Source organism: Zonotrichia albicollis, chromosome 17, assembly GCF_047830755.1.
Source record: "Zonotrichia albicollis isolate bZonAlb1 chromosome 17, bZonAlb1.hap1, whole genome shotgun sequence".
Classification (NCBI taxonomy): Eukaryota; Metazoa; Chordata; class Aves; order Passeriformes; family Passerellidae; genus Zonotrichia; species Zonotrichia albicollis.
In genome coordinates, this window is record NC_133835.1 from 10,239,725 (window position 1) to 10,263,900 (window position 24,176).

General features: G+C 44.6%; 1 long non-coding RNA gene across 3 annotated transcripts in view; it reads left to right on the forward strand.

Moving 5' to 3' along the window:
- Positions 1 to 24,176, forward strand: part of LOC106629496 (uncharacterized) — a 189,201-nt gene that overhangs the window by 34,346 nt on the left and 130,679 nt on the right. For 2 of the 3 annotated variants that reach the window (XR_012583004.1, XR_012583002.1), the window contains one exon: positions 15,239 to 15,303. This is a non-coding gene — a long non-coding RNA (uncharacterized LOC106629496). Of the gene's footprint in view, positions 1 to 11,941; positions 12,391 to 15,238; positions 15,304 to 24,176 lie in introns of those variants that run through there. The other variant, XR_012583003.1, reaches the window with a different exon arrangement.

The following is a 24,176-nucleotide window of genomic DNA, read 5'->3' on the forward strand; positions in this document are numbered from 1 at the left end:
CCTCCTGAATCACTTCCAGCCCACTTCCACCTCCCCTGCAAGGTGATGAGATGGGCCAAGAACAAGCTCTGTGCTGGGCCAAAGCTCTTTAGGACGTTGCTGCTACCTCCAATTCAACTGCAGGAAAAAGGAAATTGTGATTTCAGTGCAGCTGATTGAAATGATGGGTGTTTTTAAACCCAGTTTATTTGGGCATCTTCTCCATCTTCAGTATAAATTGTGAATTCAAATCCTGGAGATGTTGGTGCTGTGGGATTCTGGGTTGCAGCCCTTCAAGTCATAAAGTCATGGAATCATAAGGCGGGGAAAGACCTCGAAGATCACCAAACCCAACAATCAAAGGTCAAAGGATGTGTCCTCTGGGCTTGCTATGGTTCCTGTTTGGAGGGTATGATGAAGTTTGGAGCTCTCAATGGTAGTGAAGATTTGGTGGCTGATGGGGAAAGTTCTCTTGTTTTTAGAGAAAAGAGATTGAACCAATAAACCAGTGAAAGAGCAAACTTTAAACTCTTCTGCTCATGTATTTATTGCAACTCTTTGCAATGGAGAAGCAGCTAATAAACTGTTCACAAATAGTGATCCAGGAGAAAAGAGCAGAAGGTGTAATAGGAAAAATCTGATTCCTCATTCACTTTCTTACCTCCAGTTTGGGGGCAATGGTGGGATTTTGTTCCCCTACTCTGTTTTTCCCTGATACAGAAACAGAATTGGGAAAGAATAATACATAAGCAAATGGCAGCCCCAAACCAAACCTCTTAAAAAGCTCTTTCTGTTTCTTTAGTGGACTTTTAGTTTGCCACCTGCTTATCTCATTCCTCCTTTGAGCCTGTGAAAGGTACCTTCATGTGTTTTTAAAACTTTGCTTCAGTGCTAAGGTAAATATGAATTTTATTCTGTGAGCAGAGATTTTTGGAAACAAGACTTTGAATGGACAAATCTTGTGATTTCAAGGAAAAACAGGAGATATTTTCTTATAAATTTAACTACTGTATTGGCACTCTTGATGTTAGTCCCCCTTTACAATGTATTCTGATTTCCTTGATATTTTCCTTGGTTTTTTGCCTGACTCCCTCCCCCCTTTTTTTTATTTTATCATTTCCAAGCAATCCAATTTTGGCATCTGCACTTGTGTATTTGTGGGGAAGGATTGGACAATGACTTTCAGATTCCAAGTTTTGTTTGACAGCCTCTTATTCCTTGTAACAATTTCATTTCTAACAGCCAGGAAGCCAATTTTAGAGCAGCACAGAAAGAATTTCATAGGTAGCGTGAACGCAGTCAATGCAAAACCACCTCTGCCCCTGCAATGTAAACACTGAAGCATGTCCATAAATTTAACTATGACTGTTCCAAAGATGTGCTGGTGCTGTTGGCAGGGCTGGTGCCTCAGCCTTTTCCAACTGCTGCTTTTTTTTGCCTTATTTTTCCTCACTTTCCCATGAATTTTTATGAATGACATAGCATGTGTTTGTGTGTTTTTGTGCTTGTGTCCTAGTGGGTTTGATCTGGGTGTATCAGGCATCTGCCTTGCATAGCTCCCATCTCTACCATGTTAATTATGTTGCTCTGCTCTGACATAATAAACACTGAGTGAGTTGTGAATAGATTATTTACGATGCCACCTGAACTCTAAGTAATTATAGCTGTGTAATTTAGCTTCCCCCTATTTCATTTTATATATAATGCAATATTTCAAAATATTCCAGCGCACATCTATCTTTAGCTCTGTGTTTGAATGAATAAATTGTGATTCTCTTTCAAAGGTAATATATCAGCAATGCCCTTAAGGGAGGGTGCTGCAGCTCTGTCAGGAGTGATCCATAAACTAATTCCCACATAAACATAGACAATGGATACAGAGAATGAACACACACCTTCATTCACAGAAAATAATACTGTGCTTACCTGTCTGGGTCTGGGTAAGTCTAATGTTCTACTGTCAAAGCACTAAAGGAAGGTGTGCAATACATCTCAGCCTAATGGGTTTTAATACAGGACTTTCCCTGCAATTCAAGGTGTTGGGACAAAATTAGTGTTGGGCAACAAATATTCTGCAGTAAATGGAATTAAAGTATTAATGTTTACAGTTGGAGATGTAAAATTACTTGTGTGGGGATGCTATTTGAGGCTGACTGTTGGTATTTGCTCATGGGCTGCAAGGATCCCACTCCAGTCCCTGCTGCTGCAGCCTGGACCTGTGGGAACCAGAGCTGTGCTTTACTGAAGAGTTCTTCAAGGAGGCACAACAAGGGCTGGGCTGTGAGAGGCCTTTGGCAGACCTGGTGTGAGCAGGGTTGCTGAGGGGCTCTGGGCACTTCCTGAGGGATCAGCAGTGCTTGGACATTGCCAGCACCACGCCAGGCTGCTGCTCCCTCTTCCACCTGGCTCTCTCTGGTCAGCACAAACATGTAGAGTGTTTCAGCTCTGCTCCTTGCTCTGGCTCTCAACAGGCTTTGACTTTTGGATCCATGGCCCCAGCCTCCCTTTGTCTCCATTTCTTCATCTGTAAATCCTGTGAAATCCTGTAAATGCCGCTTGCTTCTTAAATGGATGAGGCTACATTTTTCAGTATTTGAACTAGGGCTGGATGCCTCTCTACAATGTGCTGAACAAGAAGTTATAGACTTAAATGAATTTTCATACTGAATTATGAGCCAATCATAGAATCACAGAATGGAAGGGACCATCTTGTTCCATCTCTCTGCCATGGGCAGGGACATCTTCCACTATCCCAGGTTTCTTCAAGTCTCCTTCATCCCAGCCTTGGACACTTCCAGGGATCCAGAGGCAGCCACAGCTTCTCTGGGCACCCTATGCCAGGGCCTCAGCACTCTCACAGGGAAGAATTCTTTCTCAATATCCAATCTAAACCTACCCTCTTTCAGTTTAAAGCCACTCCTTCTTGTTCTGTCACTACATGCCCTTGTTCAGTCGACCTCAAATATTTGCATTTTTGTTGTGCAAAGTGCTTTGAGATCCTCATGCCAGAACAGTGTAAATGCAATGTATATCCTCTTATATCCTTGAAAACCCATCCAGTATGATTTTTCCCTCATTTTTATTTCCATAGAGCCTTCTGGGCTCATTCTTGTGGTTCCTCCACACAAAGCCCTGGTTGGTGACAGTGGATGTGAATAGGGGATCAATCCCACCCAGGGCTCCAGGAGTACCAAGGATGTGCACACATATATGTCATTAAAAGATACTTAAGAGAGTCAGAATCTCCTTTTTTTTTTTTCTTCTTTTTTCCCCTTTTTTTAATTAAAAATGTCAGGATTCAAACTTTACATGGGATTTGTGACGGCTCCAATTCCCGGTTGGCATGTGTGAGGCAGCACCCAGGAGATTCGAGGTTTCCATGACATCATACGGTAACTGTGAGCCTAACAGTTAATTAAATACTATATCCATGTATTCTAGTTAATTGATGCTTCCTTTACATGGTTTATTGTGCTGCAAACTGGTATTGCTTCTGTCTCAGTGAGCAAACACAGAGAGGGAGCGGGAGAAGGGGACGGTGGGATGCTCCCGCTGGCGGCTGGGGACAGGGAGCTGCTGGCACACGGCTCCGTGCCCAGGGGCATCCTCGAGGAGAGCCCAGCGTCACCTGCACACCGGGGGCTGGAGGTGGCTCTGCGGGTCAGATGGAGATCTTTTATGAATGAGCTGAGCCGAGCCTTGGGAATGAAGTGCAGGCACAAGCAAGCTGTGCCTTTTTTTTTTTTTTTTTTTTTTTTCCTCAAGTCCAGCTTTGTCTGGGGTTTCTGTTTATGCAGCAGAGGACACGCAGAGGAGGGTGCTCCCTCCTCGTGCTTGTGCAGTGCACAAATGTGGCATCACCTCTGTGCTGCAGGAACGTGACTCTGCCAGACCAGAATCTGGGATAAAGCTGGACCTCTCCTGCCTTAAGGGAGGAGAAAAAAATATCATCTTCATGTTTGCAGAAAATAGAAGTATTTAAGTCAGGCAGTGCAGCTTTATTGGGAGTTGGTAACATAACGCGATGTGGCAGCGGGGTCTGAGCACTGACCTGCAGCAGCACACCTCAGTCTCTGGCAGCTCTCCTAAAGGGTGTTGAATCCCTCAAGAAAGAGCAAGCCCAGGTGGGCTGCTGTGGTCAGGCCACCTGCAGAAAAGGGCAGGGCACATCACCAGGCTTGCCTGCAGAGGTGAGCACAGTGCTAAATGATGTGCCCACAGTGAGCACGACCTTGTCCACTGACAGCACAGCTGTGTCAGTGTGGAGAGATGATAAAAATTCAAAGTGCCCATGAAAAAATCTGCCTGATATCTGCCCCTTTCCTGCCAGCTCCTGCTGGCAAAAGTCCAGGTCTGCTTTATCCTGCTTGTGTGCCTCAGGGTATACTCACCTGTTCTTAAGCTTGAGGCTCAAATGCTGCTGCAAGAAAGAAAGAAAATATTTTTGTCTCAGGGATTTCAATCCAGAATGTAATTTCAGCAGCTTTTTACCAGGAGTTCATTTGGCTCATAGTCTCAGACTGTGACAGATTTTCTAGTCTCCTGATCTGACCTTCCACAGCACTGGGGTGATTTGTGTGGCTGTGTGTGGGAAGGAGAAGAGGATTTGTTCAATGCTGAAATAGGACTGAGAGCATTTAATTCACAGACAATGAAAAAACCCTGGTTTTGGCTCAGGCTCCAGATGTGAAGCTCTAAGACACATCTGTACACTGCTGTGCATTGCTGATACTGGAGCTCCTAAAGCATTGAGACACTGTCAAGTTGGTATCGGGAGCATTTCTTCATTTAAACTCCCAAGAAAAAGCTATTCTGGGTGTTTCAAATGAGAATGTTTGAAGAAAAATGTCACACCCTGTATGAAAGCCAAACACTGGTTGCCTTTTCTCTCTTCCTCTTTGTCTTCTTCTCACTTTTTCTTTCTCACCAAATTTATTATTTATCTTCTAAAAGAAAGTAGAGTATTGCAAGTGCAATGAGAAACATTCTAAGGATGACTTTGCAAGGTTTCCACACTTGCTCTCTCATGGCAGCTTCCAGGGTGTGTTTTATCAAGCTCACAGCTCTTGTCCACTTGCAGCTCTGTATTTCTGGTGAGGTGAAGAAACACTCTGAGAGCCATCACCCCCAAAATGTTTCCTTGTTGCTGCTGGCCTGGCCTTCTTCCAAAAGGCAAAGTGGTCCCAGCCCCGTGAACAGACACTGTTGATGAAGCCAGTTCAGATGGAGGGAGAAATGAAAGACATTTACATCCCATTTCAGTAATACCCCTCCAAATTATCACCTCTCTGATCCTGCCACCATGCCAAGTGCTGCAATGGTGGTGCACTTTGGAAAATAGTGCTGTCTTCTATTAAAGGTAGATATTTTTTTCTGTAATTCTCTTCAGTGTTGCCTTTAGAGGCCCCTCTATGTGGCTCCTTTCACTTCTAATTACTGCACTAGGAGATTACAGAGTGGTGCTGGCGACAGAGAGAGAGAGGAAGGGGGAGGAATGGGATGGTGGAGAGGGAAAGATTTCTGTGGTAATTTGCATTTAAAGCTGGCACTCAGCATTATATCTCCCTGTTCACCCATTGTCTATAAACATTTTAGCTCTTCCTTCTGCCTCATCAGAATGAATTAAGCATTTTCATTGCACCACCAGCCTAATTAGAGTCATTTACTATGTTGACACAAAGGGTTTTTTTATGAGCATCTCAGCTTTAATACACTACAGCAACATTGGAAACCTCCGATCAAAAGGTAAATGTTTGGGGGTCAGAGATATTTTTCAACATTCTCCCAAGAATACAAACAACTTCCTGGGGAGGCGCCGTGCGCGTGCGGCTCTGCTGGGGCTGCAGGGAGCTGCTGCCAGGGCACTCCTGTGCTGCTCCTGCCTCCCACTTGCACTCCTTGCAAGGGCTTGGCTCAGCACAGAGGGGCCTTCGAGCTCTGCAGGTGCTGAGCAGCACAAAGGTGTTGGTGGGTGAAGCCAAAGGGCAGATCCTTGCAGGGATGGAGGGGACTCACAGAGATGGGCTTACAGAGCCTGGAAAGTCTCTGCACGTTGAGTGCTGTGATGGATCTCAGGGTTTCCTTGGAGCTCGGATCTCCACGTGGGCAGTCCATGCACTGAGGCTGAGATTTTGGAGGAGTTCTCATGTCTTGTAGGTGCAATATCAATTGAGCCAATGCACAGCTTCTTGCACCCTTCATCAGGACAAGACAGCAGGGTGTGATTTCTTCTGGATTTTTGGAGTCTACACGCACCCTAAAGAGATGAATGTGACCTTACTTAAAGCCTGGAGGCTTTGACTCTCTCTAGCCTGCTTTTCAAATTTGAGTCTATTGGCCTAGGAAAGTTACATCACTCACAACCAAACCCCAGAGAGTAGGAAATGGTTTCAGAGTTCAGAGATGCAATGCTCTGTCACAACAGTGTCACCTTTGTGCTGAGTGAATTAGTCACACCTCAGAAATCTGCCACAGATCTTAGGAATTTGTGTATGTTTACAGAATTGCAAATATTTCCCACTATTTATGCGAGTCATATTTACCAGTTTAGAGAGTCCTCGGGTTCAGCTTTTCCAAATTGCTGTGACATTTCATATCTTTATCATGTCTGATCTCTTCTTGGATTGTTTCTATGAAGATGTATTTGCTCAAGGCAGGAAGCCCATGTTGCTGGTAAAGAAGATTGGATGTCCTGAGCCTTTTTTTAACTGTTCTGGCTTTCTCAGCCTTTTCTTGTAGGAGACAAAACCTGGGGCCTTCAGCATCCTTGTGGTCCTTCATTGAACTTGTGTATTCACAAATCCCTTGTTCTGGAGAGCCTGGTGGGGCTGGAGAAGTTCCATGCAGAGGAACAGCTTGAATAGCTGAGGTTCCTCCAGTGATAATCATGATTCCAGCCATGGTCCATACCAGGAGATCTTTGGATCAAACCTCTCTCAGAGCAGCTCTGAGCTCTGTGGTTCCTGTCTGTTCTCTATAACACAGGAGTTGCTTTGCAGCAGTCCATGAGATAAGCTGCCCTCTGTTTTACTCTGTGTAAAAAAAATGTGTTGTAGATGTGAGTTGAGAGAATGAGAACCTAAGTCAGCTTTCTGGACCTTTAAGGAGCTTTGGTTCCTTTTGTGGTTAAATGCAGCATTTGCTTGGTCTGCAGGACTGGCTTCAGTTTCTAAAGGGTTTCATGCTTTCTCCATGGGGACAGTGTTCATTTTCCTTCTGGCAGGTGCTTTTATCTTTAGGAAAGAGAAGCTGAATGTCCTAATCCTCTAGAATCTCTGTGTCCCTAAATCCTAGATCAGTCCTCTCTGCATCTCCTCCCCAGTGTCACTGCAATCCATGCTCATTGCTCCACAGGGTCAGATCTGTCCTCATCCCACAGGCTGTGCAGCATGGCACAACTCAAGGGGCACCTACAACCTTTAATTCAAGAGTGTGAATGTAAATATTTCCTCATGGTAAGAGTTGTTATTGCCTCACACACTGTCTCAAACCCTTTTCTCCCCTCCTCGCGTGCGATGCCGGAGCTCTCCCGTGTTTCCGTGTGTCCGTGTTGGTGCCCATGTGTGGGCACACATAAGCTGGCCACGAGCTTGTTCTCTTCTGGGAAATTAAATACTTATTTCCATAATCCTGCCAGGCCTAGATAAAGCCTGATGCTTCCCCTGAACTCCTTAAACCAGTTGCTCTGCTTAGCCCTGTGCTGCCCAGGTTAGGGCCAAATTTCAGCCACAGTGAACAGCTCCTACAGCACCTTAGAGCCGCTGGATGGTTTGGAGGCAAAGCCTGATCTTAGAAATGTATCCCTGGGAACACCAGAGCCTCAGGCATTTCTAGCTACATCTGCATCTTGTAATTATTCCACAGACTAAAAGGAAAAGTGAAGTGCTGCTTTAATTTATACATTTTCTGGCCTCTGCATTTGTTTCTTAGTCAGAGACTAATGGTTAGACCACTGGACTGGAACCCAGGAGACCTCATTTATTTCAGGCTACACTACCAACCTGCTGGGGAGCTCTAGCTGAGCCTTCCCCTTCCCTCTGCTGCTGTTTCCCCTCCACAAAGAGGATGCAGCAATGGTGAACTTGTTAGTAAAGTTTCTAATAAAATAGCACCAAGTGAGATAAAGTATTGATAAAGTATTAATAACATTGTCCAGCCAAAAAAAAAAAAAAAAATTAGTCACCAAATTTTAGAGGAGTTCATTATTTACCGCGTTATTTACATGCTAGTAGTAGGGGAGAAATTGCTTTTTCCCTTATTGCCTCTTTTTAATCACTCTGCTAGATGCATTGAATGTCCAGAGACCCAAAACTCAGCACCAGGGCTAAGGCGGCTCCTCCAGAGCCTGGAGGAGGGGGAGAAGGAGCAAGGGTGGGGGCTGAAGAGGAGGGGAAGGTGTTAGAGGGGGAATATTGGATGGGAAAATAGAGCAGAGTGGGCAGATTGGAGAGCGACAGATTGTGAAAGCGGGGGAGAGAGAGAGAGAGAGAGGGAAGAGATCCTATTAGAAATACCATGTGTGTGCCTGCATGGAGGGCTGTGCACGCAGGGAGGAAGGGACGCGCGTCTCCTGCAATATTATTCAAGCAATCACATGAATCCTGTATTAGATAACTCCTCTGGTTGGTTAGCACTGCGAGGGCTGCAAACGTGTTCTGCTTTAATCCCAGACACAGCACGTTCTTAATCTCAAACGCATCAGGCTTGTCCTGGAGGGTTCTGGGGGGGCTCTTTTTTTTTTGCAGGAGCAGGGAGATGTAGGAGTTCAGGGTCTCAGCAGCCTCGGGGTGCTCTTGCTCTCGGGGTTCATTCAGCATCAGCTTTCCAGGATGGAGGAATTTGCTCTGCCTGGGAAAATGGTACTGCCCTGACACAATGTTTGGTGGGGAATAGCCTCCTGGAAAATATGGCATTTTGAAAGAGGATTAGAAAAACCCCAAGCCTCCCTCCTAAATTGTTGAAAAACCCAAACTTAAAGGGTCTGAGTTAAAAAGGCGAAACATGAGAAATGTTGAAATCGGACTCAAAACCCCGTATTGACACCATCAGCCTTAATTTACCCCAGAGTACAGAAATAAAAATTCATAGAGACATGATGAAAGGCTGAGAGTATCAGACAGGAATCCAGAGACTTAACCCTGAATTTACTGCTCCCGCAATGGGTTTGCACTCAGAATATTTTCCATTGTGCAGATGTAGATTTTCGGTTTGTATTTTTGTGGGGAAGTTTTTTTAATAGTTTACTGAATTTGCAATGTATCTTAGAACCAGAATACTTGCAGTTTACTGTCATTTCCCTGTATGTGTGTGTGAATATTCACATATATGTCTTTGAGCATTTTTACGTTGGTATCATTCACAATATAAGTACAATATTTATGTTGCTCTTGCTCTTGTATATAGATATAGAGATTTCAAGTTAAAATTCTTTTCACAGCTTAGGGATGTACATTTTACCCAGTATAACATTATTAAAAAAAAAAAAATCATCCTCCAAGTAGAAAAAGAGAATTTGATTCACATGGAAAGGGGACAAAGTAAATTGGCAAATTGTGGGCAGGTGCTGGGCCAGCTTCCTCCACATGAATTTGTTAATGCGTCTTAATCCTGACCTGCAACACCCTGCCTGGCTAATGCTGTGGCCTCTCATGACCAGGAATTGCAGACTGCTGAGTTGTGTGGCACTGGGCTGGGATTTTGTCTTTTTCTTTCATTTTTTCCCTGTGTTGTAGGTTGCTGACTACATTTCATTTGTGACCTACATAGGATTTGAATCCAATTCTCTAAATTTTTTGTGAGAATGGAATTACTCCACTTCTCTTTGTGTGCATGTACATCTATGCTTGCACATTGCCCCCTGTGAAGAAATTTCCACTGCACAGGGATGAAAAAATGTTATTTTGAAACAGAGCCCCCAGTCTATATTTCTTTAAATTGAACGTGGCAGCTCAACACGCTCCCCTTCCTTTTCTTTTGCTGCTCTCTTAATTTGTAAATGGGTAATTATTTGTTGGGGGTTTTTCTTCAGATTTGGGTGGATGCAACGTGGAGCTGAGTGTTGCTATGCAGATTCCTGGATTTGATGGCAGGAACATAAAGCTCTGCAAAGAAGGGCGTCATCTCGGCAATCCGGGGACGCGCGCTCCGGCTCGTGCCTGTGATTTCATCCTTGCAGCAGCGCTCCCCACCCGGCCGAGGTGACTCCCTGAGCCCAAACAGGGCTGAATCTTGGGCTGCAGATGAGCAGATTAAAAGTTGGGATAATGGTGTTAATGACGGTGGACACGCGGCGGGTTTGCGGGGAAGCGACACATCGCGCTCCCAAAATACAATTTGTGTAGGGAAGCGCTGTCGTTCCCTGGTTCCTGTGTTTTGGTGGAGAAGCAACTGTCTGTTTTTATAACTGTGTATCTAAAAACCAGTGTAAATATATGCATCATTCCTGAAAAATAATAGAGAAACCAGTGCATCCATGGAGTTAATAGAATGGAACATTTTTTCGTTTGCACTTACAAAAAATGCAAACTTCCCCCACAGAGTTATCCTCTCATTTTATTCCTCTTGGTATTTTTTCTCTGTTTTTTTGCTCACATGTAGCTGAATTCAACAAACAATATTGAAATCAGTGTTGTCCCTACCCCGCTGTACACTCTGCCTTTTGCTGTGTGTTTTTCCTTCAGCTGCTGACAAAGGCGAGAACCCAAATGCTGGGTGATTATGGTCAGGTTTTCCAAGCTTTCCATCAGATCTTTTACTTCAAACTATTAATAACTCCATTCCAGGAGAGTCATAACTGTCATGTAAATGCATCTTTCCCTGTATACATAATACAGGAATCTGAGAGAGTTTTCAGAACAAGCCAAAGAACATGGTGAAAATTTATGTATTTTCCCAGGCTAGGTTGTAAGGGCTGGATTCACAAATGTGGACAATTTTTTTTTTTAACCAACAATTTTTCATTTATTTTTAATTTAATCACATGTTTTAATTTTCAGGCACATTCTGAAAAATGATCTTTATAAAATATGCAGTCCTCTTCACAGTCTTATTACATCACTACTGCACTGGGAGAGACATCTCTCTAAATTGAAAACCATCTTTAATGAATTGTTGTTTTATTTTAGGATCCCTTTAGGTTTCCTAGAACATTCAGTCTGAGTTGTCTGTCTGAAGGAATTCGGACCTAACAAATCAAAATAAAAAAGAATTCTGCAGCCCTTGACCTGGATCACAGCAACCCCCTGTGTTATAAAACAAAGGGCTGTGGTGATGGGGGGAAATCCCACTGTGAAGTAGAAAATCAGCATTATTGCTTAGCTGCAGATTTGGAATCAAATCGCATGTAAGATTTTAAAATTTGATGGAAAACTGTGACCTTCTACTTTACCTGCAACTGTAGTGGAAGACAGTGACCCTAGAAGAATATGATTTATTGGTGAGATAAAGTGAGCCGTAAAATATGAGGAGGATGGGTTATTATCAGTAAAAAGAATAAAGACAAGGGAAAAAAAAATCTGAACCTTAATTGCCAGTGAAGGAAATATAGAGGAGGAAAGAGGGAGATGAAGAGGAGAACGAGAGCATCCCCAGTGGCAAAATGGTTAAAAGAGACGACTAAAATCCAGCAAAAAATCAAGCAGTCAAGTAGTTAATTGACTTTGCTTTAATCAGCCCAATGAATATTCATTAGTGTGCTGGTCCTAATCATGGGGGCCATGTTGTCCGCATTTAGCAAGCGCACGCTCAGCATCATGCATGCCTCAACAGCTTCCCTTCCTCTCTGCACTGACATTAAATTTAGAGGCTTTGCGCCTTCCCAGCTCGAAGGGAGCGGGATTGGCCCAGCTGCTCGCTCCGAGATGCCATAGCAACCCCTGGCTCGTTGCCTTGGAAACATTTTTTTTTTAATTTTTTTTTTTTTTTTTTTTTTTTTTTTTTTTTGTGAGGGCCTGAGCCAGTAATCCATAGGCTTAACGTAGAAAATATGTCTTTGTGGGGCATGTGTGTATAGATATAGAGATGTAAGGCAGAGATTGAATGGGCGGAAGGCGAGCGCGTCTTCCATTGTGTGGCTTTCACGGCAGGAACGGGGTGAGGGATCTCCTCCTCCACAGCCCAAGCTCTGCTTTGGGTTATGAGCTTCACATTTTCCATTTTATTTTATTTAAATTAAAAATGCATCAGCTCCCTCGCTTCATTTCCAGACCCGTTCAAAGGGAGGAGGAATATTTCTCTCTCTGCCGTAACCCTCCCCTCCCCACCCCAGGAAGAAGCAGCGAGTGCTTTAAGGGCTATAGGACCCTATTATCCACATCGAGTTGAAGTTCCTCCTCCTGAAGGAGGTGGATCTGGAAACGAGCTGCCCCATAAATCAATGGAGAAGCGCAGGCATGGAGCTGGAGTCACGGAGCGGTGAGTGCGGCTGCCGCTCCTCACGTTCCGGCTGCTTCTCCCTTCGCGCGAGCAGGGGGAGGCTCCTGCTGGAGATTGGTTCAGCCAACGCAGCTCCAATCCCACTCCAGTCTCTTAATATTCCAGATGTTGCTGGGGAAAAAATGATGATGTCCTGAGCCTGGTGTTTTAGGAGTAGTTTGTGTTTCTACCTCCCTGAAAGAAAAGAGATGAAAAAATCAGCAAAGTCCCCAGTTGTGTCAATCCCAGCATTATGGGATTTAAAAATAGAATTTAAAAGCAAGGGAAAAAAAAAAAAGCCAAAAAACAAACCACCCTAATATATTCAGAGTGCCTGCAAGGAATTTTGGAGCTGGGAAATCCAAATGGTTAATGTTGTCTGGTAAATAAAGCTCATCCCTTAAAGCAAATTAAAAAAAAAAAAAACCAAAAACAGTCCTGACCCAGCAAGGCATCATCTCCAGTGGAAGAAAACAGCTGCAGGGAAAATGCGCAAAAACAACCCATCCTCTTTGGACTTGGGCTGTGCGCGTGCGAGGTGCCTTGTAAAACACTCAGGGTAAAGATGAAAGCTGCACAGGAATCCAGAAATAGTCCTGCAGAAGATTAAGCAGTAGGTGCTTTCAAAAAAGCATTAGTAATTTCCTAATATCTATCGTGACTTTTTTTTTTTAATAGCTCTTCAGATGGAGCAGAAATGGCTACAAGTGAGAAACTAATTCAGAAGCTGCGAGAGGAATTGGGTTTGGTCTCTATGAGAGATTTTTTTTAATGTTTCTATTATCGTTATCTTAAATTATTCAAAAGTGTCATTTTGAGCTTGCAGTGCAGGCACATGGTTTAATGAAAGCAGAACCAGAAGGATCCTCCTTATTAAAAAAAATAAAAAGGAGGTGCATTGTCCCATCTCCTGCCACCTGTGATGTGAAAGGTCCTGCTGGTTCAGCATCGTGTCCTGGGGGGACCATAACTGGAAAACAGGGCTCATTTTCTTGGCCCATTAGAAAAATGTTCTGTAATGATGCTAAAAATGTGGGGATGATCAGGGCTTGTTCTCAGGGCAGCACAGAAAGGGGCAAACTTTATTTACCCCTGATTCCCATGTCCTGAATGGCACCAAAACCCCATTAGACATCTCTAGATGGTGTAGGGCTCAGGATGTCAGATTTTGATTTGGGCAATGGTCCAAGCACCAGTTCTGGCCAGAGTGGGTAGGAAATTTTGTCTCAACATCTGCATCTGCACAGAAGAAGATAAGGTTAATCAGCCTCCAGCTCCCCATCAAAGAGAACTACTGTGGTTTGCAACATTTTTAAGTGTGAAAGGAAAAAAATCTGCCACCCACGACCAAATGTCAAGATTGAAGGCTGGTGGCTTGATCTCCAAGGTCTTCAGCAGCTTCCATCTGGCTCGGGCAGCCCTGCTGCCATCCTGAGCACAGCTCAGTGGGGGTCATTTCCGGCATGAAAAGATGGATATTTTGGGAGGAAGAGAGGTTTAGGATGTCTTTTAGTGGGTATTTTGTTTGTTTTTTTGTGGCTTGGTTTTTGTTGTTTTGTATTTGGTTTAGTTTGTTTGCTTTTTTAAAATAAAATTTAAATTCACCAGTAATTATAGCTGCAAGAATGGAGAGGAGAGAGAATTGTGAAATGCATGAATCAAGAAAGAGCTGATTTAAAGCAGCCTATCAGAGCTCTTGGGAAAGATCATTTTATCCCAAGAAGCATCGAGGCAGAAGGACTCATAGGATCCAAGAGTGGCAGAGCACTGATGTGAGACAAAGAGCTCCTGGGGAGGGAGTGAGGAAGAAAAGTAGGTTAAAAAAATATTGACAGTGAATTTCCAGGGGAAATTTTTAATCTTGATAGATCCATTTCTCTACAAAAATTGTTTGGGGAAATTTCTCAAACGTGTTTAAGAAGTCCAGACCAAAGTACACTAGAGAAAATCCTTCCTGTAGCCGTACTGAGGAGCGTTTATTAAAAGAATATCATAATGGGAATGATTTTATTTTTGTGCTCATATTTTGTTGATCCAAATCTCTGAATGGAGTCTACTTCCTCGTGGGTAATTTTGAGAGCTGTTTGTGGTCTATGGAAAAGACATGATCAATTATTTTTGTATGGGGAATATACAGTCAAACATTGAGCATGGTGAGCTGTCCCTTAGGCCAGTAGTGCCATGGCTTTGCATCTCCTTTTGGGGCTTTCCTGTGGTTTGTGCTGGTACAAGTGACTATGGAGGTGAAGGACAAGATTGTTCCTCTTGGAAATCTTGAAAATGGAGGTAAAAAAAAAGGCAATGAGCCCCTGCTCGCACGGGCAAGGCAATGTTGGTCAGAGGACCCAGCTCTGCATTCAGAAATGGTTGAGCAGTTTGCCATGGTGCTGGTGGAAATGCATTAAATTGCCCTGGTTTGTATGGGGGATCGTCTTTCAGGTTGTGCTGATGGTACCTGAAATTCATTCTTTGTTAACTTGGTATTGTTTTAATTGTTCTCTTGGGGAGCAGAAAAATATCCTGAATTTGGTGTTAAACTGCCCTGGTGAAAATGATGAGATGTCTTGGAGCAGGTTTGGGCCAGCCTCAGTTTCAAATGTGGCAAAAGGCAAGAAAGCAAAGAGCTGGAAGGAAAAGAACAGTTCTCCAATTGAATAAAGATCAAAGAACTGATGTTGTCCAACAAAAATGAGGATACACCTATGGAGAATATTTTTTTGCAAAATTTAATCAGCTCTAATACTATGCAAAGATAAAAATAAAGCCTATAGAGCTTTAAAAAATGGTATACTGATATAATTTTTTTTCTTTTGATTTGTTCTTACAGTATTTTCCTTTTTTTCCTTAGCTACAAAAAGTCCAGTGCTCTTGAGGAACAAGAAACCACCCAAGCTTAACCCACCAAAAAGAAAGGTAAGCATGATTCATTTTTCTTTTTAATTCATTCTTAAATTAGCAGTAACTGAGGTTTTTTAGATGGAAGCTGATCTTGGGGTACAACAGCATTATATCTGCTGAGCCACGGAGCCAGTGTGTGCACAGAAAAGTGCTTTTTGTGTTGATGCTGCAAACCCAGAGCAATGTTCCTCCCCAGGTGTGCCCAGGAGGATGCGCACAGCACGGACAGAGCACATTTGAGATGGCTGCTCCCTCCTCTCAAAGGCTGCTCAGAAAAGCACCAAGCAGCGCTGCTGGTGCCATTTCACGCCTGGTGCCTCCACTAAAGCTGGAGGCAGAGCAGGCAGGGAGCTGGAGGTCAAGGGCCAGCTCAGCTCGATGCATCACACAGCCTCCCTTCAAATCTTACCTGCCCAACCTGCAAAGCTTTCGTGGCGAGGCAGAGCGCAAACCAATCCCCCTCTGCGATTAGAGATGGAAAAATCCCCTCTTTTATGCAATTGTGTCTCTTCTCATCTCTATTTTTGTCATTGGCTGACAGGGTGGGAAGAGAGAAGGAAAGGATGGGTAGGGAGGCACCAGAGAGAGGAAAATTACCACCAGATCAGGCAATTGAAGTGGGAAGGGAGAGAGTAGGGGAAAACAGAGGCTAATTCCTGAAGCTGCCCCCTGCAAACAGAGTTCAGACTCCTTTCCATGTGCTTAAGCCAGGACCATAAAGCCCTAACTTAAGCAGGTTTCTCTCCCAAGAAGGACCCATCTCCTTCCTGGAAGCAGCAACATCAAGCAATGTGCTTCTGAAAATACAGCCCCAGTGGTGGTGGGTGTGAGGCTGCTGCTCTGCTCTCAGTTTTATCCTAAACTCCTGGGATATCAGGCAGCCGGTTGCTTCTATGTCTCTCAAGAAATTCAGATGCCAATTGCAAACAGAGTTCAGGGAACAAGGAATGTGTCCAGCAGCCCTCCCTCAGCCATGGCATGCTCCAAGCAGAGGGGCAAACCCAAAGGTGCCACCCACCTTCTGCTTGCAAATCATGGCAGTGCTGCAGAGATTTGTGTTGTGTCATTTCCTGCTGAAATGGGAAGAGTGCTTGTCTCAGGTTTTTCAATTAAGGAAGTTGTCTGAAGGTTGAGATTTCAGAGAAATTTGGGTTTGGCTTGGAAGAACTGGCTTCTTCACTGAGAACCCAACTACTATTCAGCTAACTGCAAAGTCTCAAATTAGGAGCAATGTGTTGTGTTAAATAGTTCTGCAGAACAATGATTTTTGGAAAACAAAACAACAGTGACCAGAAAGAACACCCCAACAAACAAAATAATATTTATTTCTGCCATGGCAGCTCCGTGAACTGAAAATGGGATGTTTTGTTTTGCTGTGCTTATGTGCAGAAAGTGATTGTATCCAGTTGCAGACAAAAATTACATCTGGGCCTTGGAAGGGGGAAAAGGAGGGTGGGAAGATCTATGTCTGCAGAATCACTGATGCAGGAAGATGCAAGTGCTGTGTTGTGTCTAGTTGCATCATGTGTGAATCCATCAGCGACTTAAAGAAACAGCAAACTCAGTGCAACCTCTTTCTGTGGTTTTTCCATCTGCTCCCTGATCTGCTGGTGATGAATGTTTGGCTTTGCCTTCTCCTACCCTTGAGATGCCCTCTGTGGGAGCTCAGTGTCTGTTAAAATTTTGTTCTCTTCTCTCTTAAAACACCAGTAAGATGGTCTTTATGGGTGGAAAAAAGGCTAGTTCAGCTTATAGATTTGGGTGCAAGGCCATAATATGCTGATTGTGAGGTCAAAGTTGTTCTGTGAAACTATAGATTGAGTTTAGTCTTGGGAATAATTCTCTTCCGAAACCCTTGTGCGCAACTTAGCGTTATACTCTAAACCAAATCCTTCTCTTATATCGTTCATTGAATCTCAGGAGAGCTCTCTGCCTCCACAAGGAATCCATCAGCCCCTACCAACAAGCTTGTATCCATGTCTTGACCTGCTCAGGGACTGACCATTTTCATTTTTAGACCATTTTTTTTTGGAAAAGCAGTTCTGTGCCATATGAAGCAGTGTGTAGGTGTCTCTGTCTACCAGTTTCCATAATATTTTTTTAAGCCTGTCAGCTAATCTCTCCCAGTTTTGACAGAGGTAGAAGTCTCAATGATATTTAATTCCTAGTATTTTCCAGCATGGGCAGTGGAGGAGAGGGCAAACCCCATTGCTGCTCCCCCTGAAGGAAGAGATCTTCACAGTTCATAACTCTGATAGACATAAGAGACTCCACCTCAGCAGAAGGCATTTTGAAAAATCAGGCAGAAGTATGCCTTTTAATTTATTTGCCATTTGCTCACTCACCCATTGAAGGATTTGCTTTTTCAAGTGAGCAATGGTCACCACAGAATGGTCCTGGGGTGCTCTGTCTGTTGTGCTGGGCTGGGAGGTGCGGAGAAGGTGGTAGGAGCTGGGTCAGACCTGGATGCTTCTCTTCCTGCCTGTCTGAGTACATCCCATTTGTAATGATTACAAAAGCCTTGTAATTGACCTCTGAAATACAGCCTTAATTGCTGTGGGTGGTTTCAGTATTGGTGGGGTTGGTATCACACAGATTTTGGACATTCTGTAGAAACACTCATGACTTCACTGGCCCATAATGAGAGCAAGGATAGTGCTAGACACAGCAGAACCCCCAAAACGTTTTGGCAGTGACAACTGGGGCCATGCTGCCTTTTGCTCTGCGGCAATTGCAGGAATTGTACATTAATGTGAGACAATGACACTGCCCCGATGTTGGCCAAGCTTTGTGCTGCTGAACTTTACACTAACGCCTGCATGGAGAATGACTGGGGTCAGACAAGAAAAAGGCTGAAAAGCTGTTGGCTGCTACCCCAGAGATCCTCTAGCGGTTCCACATCCCCTCATTGTGCCGTCATTTGTGCGCACGAGTTTATTACCAGAGAAGGGCTGTTGTGTTAGCAAAGACTGTCCTCAATGCTGGCAATTTGGTTTTGTCATGGTAATACAGCGCCGATGCACTGCAGACACAAAAGTGAGTTCTGCATGGCTTGGCAAAGAGATTTTCACATAGCTGCTGGGTGAGTCCATTGGTTTCTCAGTGTTCCTGAACAGGAGTGGGTCAATGGCAATTTTTAGGAAGGCAGATGCCCCTTGCTGAGCTTGTCTGACTATAAAGTGCTACACAAGACGTGCGACGTACACAGCATCCTCAGCCCTCTGTGTAACTCGCAGACTGTTAAAAGTGCACAGCAGGAATGAGAACTCTTTTAATCCACTGAATTTGCTGTTTAGCATGACCTGAATAATCCAGTGGGGCTAACGTGATCTTCAGCACTAGCACTCAACTGCCTGTTATCCCCTTTGAAGCTGCAGGATATCAAAAATATCTGACTGGTTTGGACTTGGATAGTGCCTGTGTGTAATTTGTTTTTCAGTGATATTGTTCCAGGCTCTGCTGTTCTCAATGCCAGCGAGGCTGTTCCTGTGTGAACTTTTTAGATAGGATCTCTCTCGATCATGCTACTTCTTCTGTTGACCACAGCTGCCTGTTCATCATCACTTCCTTTATGTTTTCTCTTTGGTGGGAAATGAAAAGTAGAGGAGGGCAGAGCCAGCGCAGGGAAGCTAAAAATGTGTCAGTAACTGCCTGGCAGGAGGCAGACTCTTTCCTCCAGATTGCCGGATACATGAAGGTACAGCCTTGATTGGTGCAAATTGCCATAGATGAGAAACTATTCGTATTCATTCAAATTTATAGCAGCTCTGTGGATGTTTAAATTCCTCCCCCTGTTTAGCAGTGCCCTGATGAGCCACAGCACAGAATTGGTGGGATGATGGAGATGAAGAATTGAACCAAAATGTGGCTGGTGATGTCAGTGGTCAGTCTGTGGTTGCACCTTTCCACAGAATGTGTGTTCTTTCTCAAAGAAATAATCATGTGGGAAATGGAGATGTATTTTTGGGAAGGGTATCCTGTTACTCCAGAGCTCTCTGGTTGTGTCTCACTTGTAATCTGACAACCCTTCTAAGAGCTTCTCTGGGGTTATGAGAAAAGACAAACTTTCAAACCCAGCATCCTTAAGAGGGCATCCAAATGCTACACTGTACAAAGGGATTGAAATTAGCTCTAAATGCAGTTGGCTTTACCTGCTTTATGAAAAAGTGAAATATATTTTAAAAGGATATGTTTCATGTAATCATGCTGGGTTTATCAAGTGCAGAAAGATGTCTCCTAACAATACCCAGGAAGATTACAATTGACAATCAGAGCAGAGGTCCTGTTCGTGCATCTTCGCCTCACTCCCCTGCTGCTCTGATTTTCCTGGGCATAGCAGCACTGAACAAGGTGAAGAGTGTAAAGAAAGCTATTTAACCATCAAAAGACAGTGCCAGCCAAGCACAGAGCTGAATTTCGTCTCCTCAGTGCCAATAATGGACTTTTCAAAGGGAGAAATGTGCACAACAGCAAGAGTGGTAGCCGTCCTGTGTGGTCCCATAAATGGTACACTCTCTCCTTCTGGGGCTCCACAATAGCACAAGGGCTGCTGCAAAGTGGGCAAAGCCCTTCTTGAAGGGCTCGTGGAGCCTTCCAGCTCATTGCAGGATCCTCAGAAACCCTCAGCATCCTCCTCCTCTTGGCACGGCAGGGTCGATAAAATCAGATCAAGGCTTAGTATTTCTAAACAAAAGGGAGTGGTTAAATGGGCTTTTAAACACTGGAACCTGTCCAGCTCGTTGGGAGGCAGAGCCCGGAGAGGCGGGGGTGAGGAGAAAGCTCAAGGTGCCAAAGTTGGGGTAGAGTGGCACTTGTGAGCAAAGTTGTTGGAAAGTCATTTTGTTGCTTGTGTTGTGCAGTGTGTGTGTGTGTGTGTGTGTGTGTGCAGAACAGATTGGCAGACGCCTGTGCCCATGAAGGCGGGCTGGGGGCCGGGGGGAGGCTGCTTTGGAAAGGTGCCAGTTGTTCCATGGGCTTTCTGCCATCAGGAATTTTTTCCCCCCTTCCCTTCCTCCCCATCCCAGCCCCCAAACGCACACGAACAGGCTGGCAGGAAGAGCATGCTGAAAAGGATCTGACAGTTTGAACAACACTCGATGACTTAGTTTGTTTTCCCTGACTTTGCGCCAGCAAGCAGGTCTCTGGATGAAAGACTTTATTAGGCTTTTAGAGCCACTGTGACACAGGTCTTTCTTTGACCTGAGGTACTTGAGAAGAAATGAAAACAACGTGTAACTTTCATGGAGTTGAAAGACTGCCCAAATGGAAGAATACGGTTTACAAGGGATCCAAAGTATCACAAAACATTTCCCAGGGTGAAGCGCGGCAGAGCAGAGCGGGGGGGAGAGCCCATCCTGGGAAGAGGGAGAAGGCTTTCCGTGGCTGCTCCTGATGAGGAGGAAAGCTGATCTGGCTAATTAGGAGATGATGAGGTGATCACATCCAGAGGAAGGTGCCATAGCCAGTCAGCAGCTTTCGGGGTGTCCAGTGGAGGGAAGTGATGGAAATTAACACATTGTCAGGAGCTGCTGGGTGCTGGCACGGGGCTATATGCTCAGCACTGCAGCTCCTGCTCTGCCCACTCTGCTCAGACATGGCAGAGCCATGGAAGAAAAGCCATGGGGAAAAAAAACCCATGGAAGAAAAGCCATTCTCTGTTAGCAATGGTAGCATCCACAAGTAAAATGTAGGACAGTTGGATCCTCCTCCTCCTGCAGCAAAGCTGAATAGTCTTAAAAGGGTCGGAGCTGGTTCCAAACACTACCTAAATTATCCCCTCTTCAGTCCTCAGGGATAGAGGGAGAATTTCTCATTAACTTTCTGTATGCCTACTTTACTCCTCAAGGAGCTTGGTTGAGGAGCTTGAAGAAGAAAAGCAAGAATTAGGCTTTGCTTATAAAAAAAATAAACAAACCCCTTGGTGAGGAAAGAGGAAGCATCAAAGAAATAGGAGGTACCACAGAAGGAACAGTGCAATGGATATTAGCAGTAAGTAACTTTATGAAGGAGACCCTCCACTTGGAAAAGTAATGTTAAAAAGGGTGATTCATCCTTTTTCTAAAGTCTCATAGAAGGAAAAAGATGGCAGGCCAGTTTGTAGAACTGAAATAGTTTCTGAAAACTGAAGAACAGATGACTGAGAAACAAGAAATACTGTTGCTGGCTTATCAGTCTTGGAAGAGAATCACAGAAACTGAAATTGCATCTTTTTAAGCCTCAGTAGGCTGGGGATGGAGTTTTCATGGTTACCAGCCATGACTGAGAAGTTTTTCTGGAGCTCACTACAGGCCAGATCTTTCCTCATACTGAAAATGAAATGCTACAGTCAGCGAAGACTGTGATTGCAGCAGCTCTGGGATGGGCCAGATTTGCCACACAAGGACATCATCTAGGAAAGGTTTGGGGAACAGCCAAGTTTTTCTAGCACGACTAATCACAACTTCTGTTCTCTTAAAACCTTGCTCTGCTGATAGTGCAAAGGGATGAGGACTTTGGGGCCCTATTCTGCTGTCATGGAATCACAGAATTACAGAAAACTTTGGGTGGGAATGGATCTTAAAGATCATCTTGTTCCACCCCTGCCATGGGCAGGGACACCTCCCATCAGACCAGGTTGCTCAAGCCCTGTCCAACCTGGCCATGGACACTTCCAGAGGTGGGACATCCACAGCTTTTATGTCACTAAGATGTGACAACAGCTATGTTTGCACAGAGCCACCCAGAGTCACTTTAGTACAGTTTTACTCTTTCCAGCAGAATTGCTCTTGTTTGCTCATAGGCAGGTTTTTTTCAGGCTATCAGGGAGCTGTGGAAGTTCTTGGTGATGCCCCCTGGTCTGCAGTAGAGGCCTGCAGGATGCCCCAGAATTTGGGTTTGAATCATGCCTCCATTGAGCCCAAATTGCGTTACCTGAGTAGATGGGCCTGCTGACTCTGTAGGATCTGCACCCTATGTGGAAGCAGCACACAAACACTCTGCAAAGGTTTGATGTTCACAATGAACTTGTGACCAGGAGGCCTGGAGGAAGCTGACTGCAACACAGAATTTGCTCCTGTTCCTTTTGTTCCAGGCCCTGGTGTCACTGCTGTGTGTGTGCAGGAGCACAGGGACATGTCTGTGTTTCTTGTTTCCTTTCTATAGGACTGAATGTTCTGAGCGATCATGTTATTGTATGTGTCTGATGAGCCATATGGAAGCTGTGAGGCTTCAGGAGTGTTTTGGGAATATAATGCCAGGAACTGATAATCTCAGCAGCTCTTCCTTCATATTATCACATTGCTTTTGCTGCCATACCCACTTAGAGCTATTTACGCCCCTTCCACGAGAAGCTGGTATTTCCCTGCCACATTTTTTGCTCTCCATGGGATAGAAAGGCTTTGGGAAGTGCCATTTGAGGCTCATTGCTACTCAGAAATGCTTTACAGAGCCCGTTCTGTTGTCAGGCTGCCTGCAAAGAGTTTACAGCATGAAATAGCTCAGTCTCTCTGCTCAGAGGGATTCTGGTTTTGCAGTACTATTAGGCAGACAAAAGGTGAATTAGCCCCACTCTGTGAAACAGCCCTGACACGGGGAGGTGCTGCTCTGTCACCACCATTATTTCACAAACTGGTTTTCTACGGTCTTTGATTCCAACAAGGCAACTTGCAGAACACACAAAGGATCAGATTGTATCTCCTAGCGCTGGCCGCCGTCTCCTTCCTGTGGGACACCGGCGGCCGCTGCTTTCTCTATTTCCACACCTTTGCATCTCCCAGCCTCCCTCCAGAAAACCCACTGGCAGCTGTTTAACAGTTTCAGTAGCGAGTCAGGCAGTGGGCATTTTTCCATACTGTGTGTTTTTCTTCTCCTGTGTTCGAAGAGCCTGTTCTTCCCCTGCACCTGTGGAGCTTGTTAATCTCTGCAGAAGATTCAGTTCTTTGACAGCAATCCAAGCCTGCACCATCTGAGGCAAGCTGCATCCTTCTGCCCTTTGAATGATCCTGATTTTCCTTTGGTCTGGCTCAGCCCTGCAGAGGAAAAGACAGCTGACAAAACTGGGAAGGGATTCTCTGAAAGGGGTGACCAATTTGAAAAATTATAATACTCCTTGCTGTGCACCCAGTGGCCAAGACACGATGCTTGACCCTGGGTTGGAGTTGGGGCTCCGTGGGTCTCCCCTCCATGCACATGAGCTGGTATTGGACAGCCTCAAGGAATGAGGAATTATGATCCTTCCATGTGACAGATAAAGGTACCACAGGGACAATAATGTCTCCTCCAAAAATCCTTACCAATATGGGGGCTTCCAGCCCCACTGTGTGACCAGGACATCTCAGTGATTCAGCTCTTTCCACGGAATGGGTTGCTCAGTGTCTGCTGCAGCCTCAGTTCAGTGAGGAGCAGTTCAGGATGATTTTCACATTGACTTGTTTTTCATGCTAAAGGCAGGAATTGTGAGACCTCTGCTAAAAGTTTACCTCTCCTTGAATGAGTGCATGCAACTTAACTAACTGGAAAGGCTTTAATTATCATCCAGTTCTTGCAGGAGTGTCTAACCTGGCTTAAGAGCTTTTTGAATCCTTTTAGCCCCTTGAGTTTTCTTAACCCCTGTGATATGTTTCATGATCTCTGCAGCCTCTGTGTGCTGCACTGGGGATAAATGCCAGGCAGTTTTAGCATTATGTGTGTTACAAACCCAGCTCATCCCTCTATGGGTTGTTCATTTCCATATGAAACATTTCTTTAAATAGCAACACTCTCAGGGGCTGATTTTATTGTCCTTGCTGTGGCTCAGATCACTCATAGTGCCCTTTTGAACATCCTGACTTATTGTTTATTTCTGCTGATTTTTGAGGTCCTATAATTATTTCTTGTCCGTTCATTTTCCATACAAGGAGTCTTACCCTCCA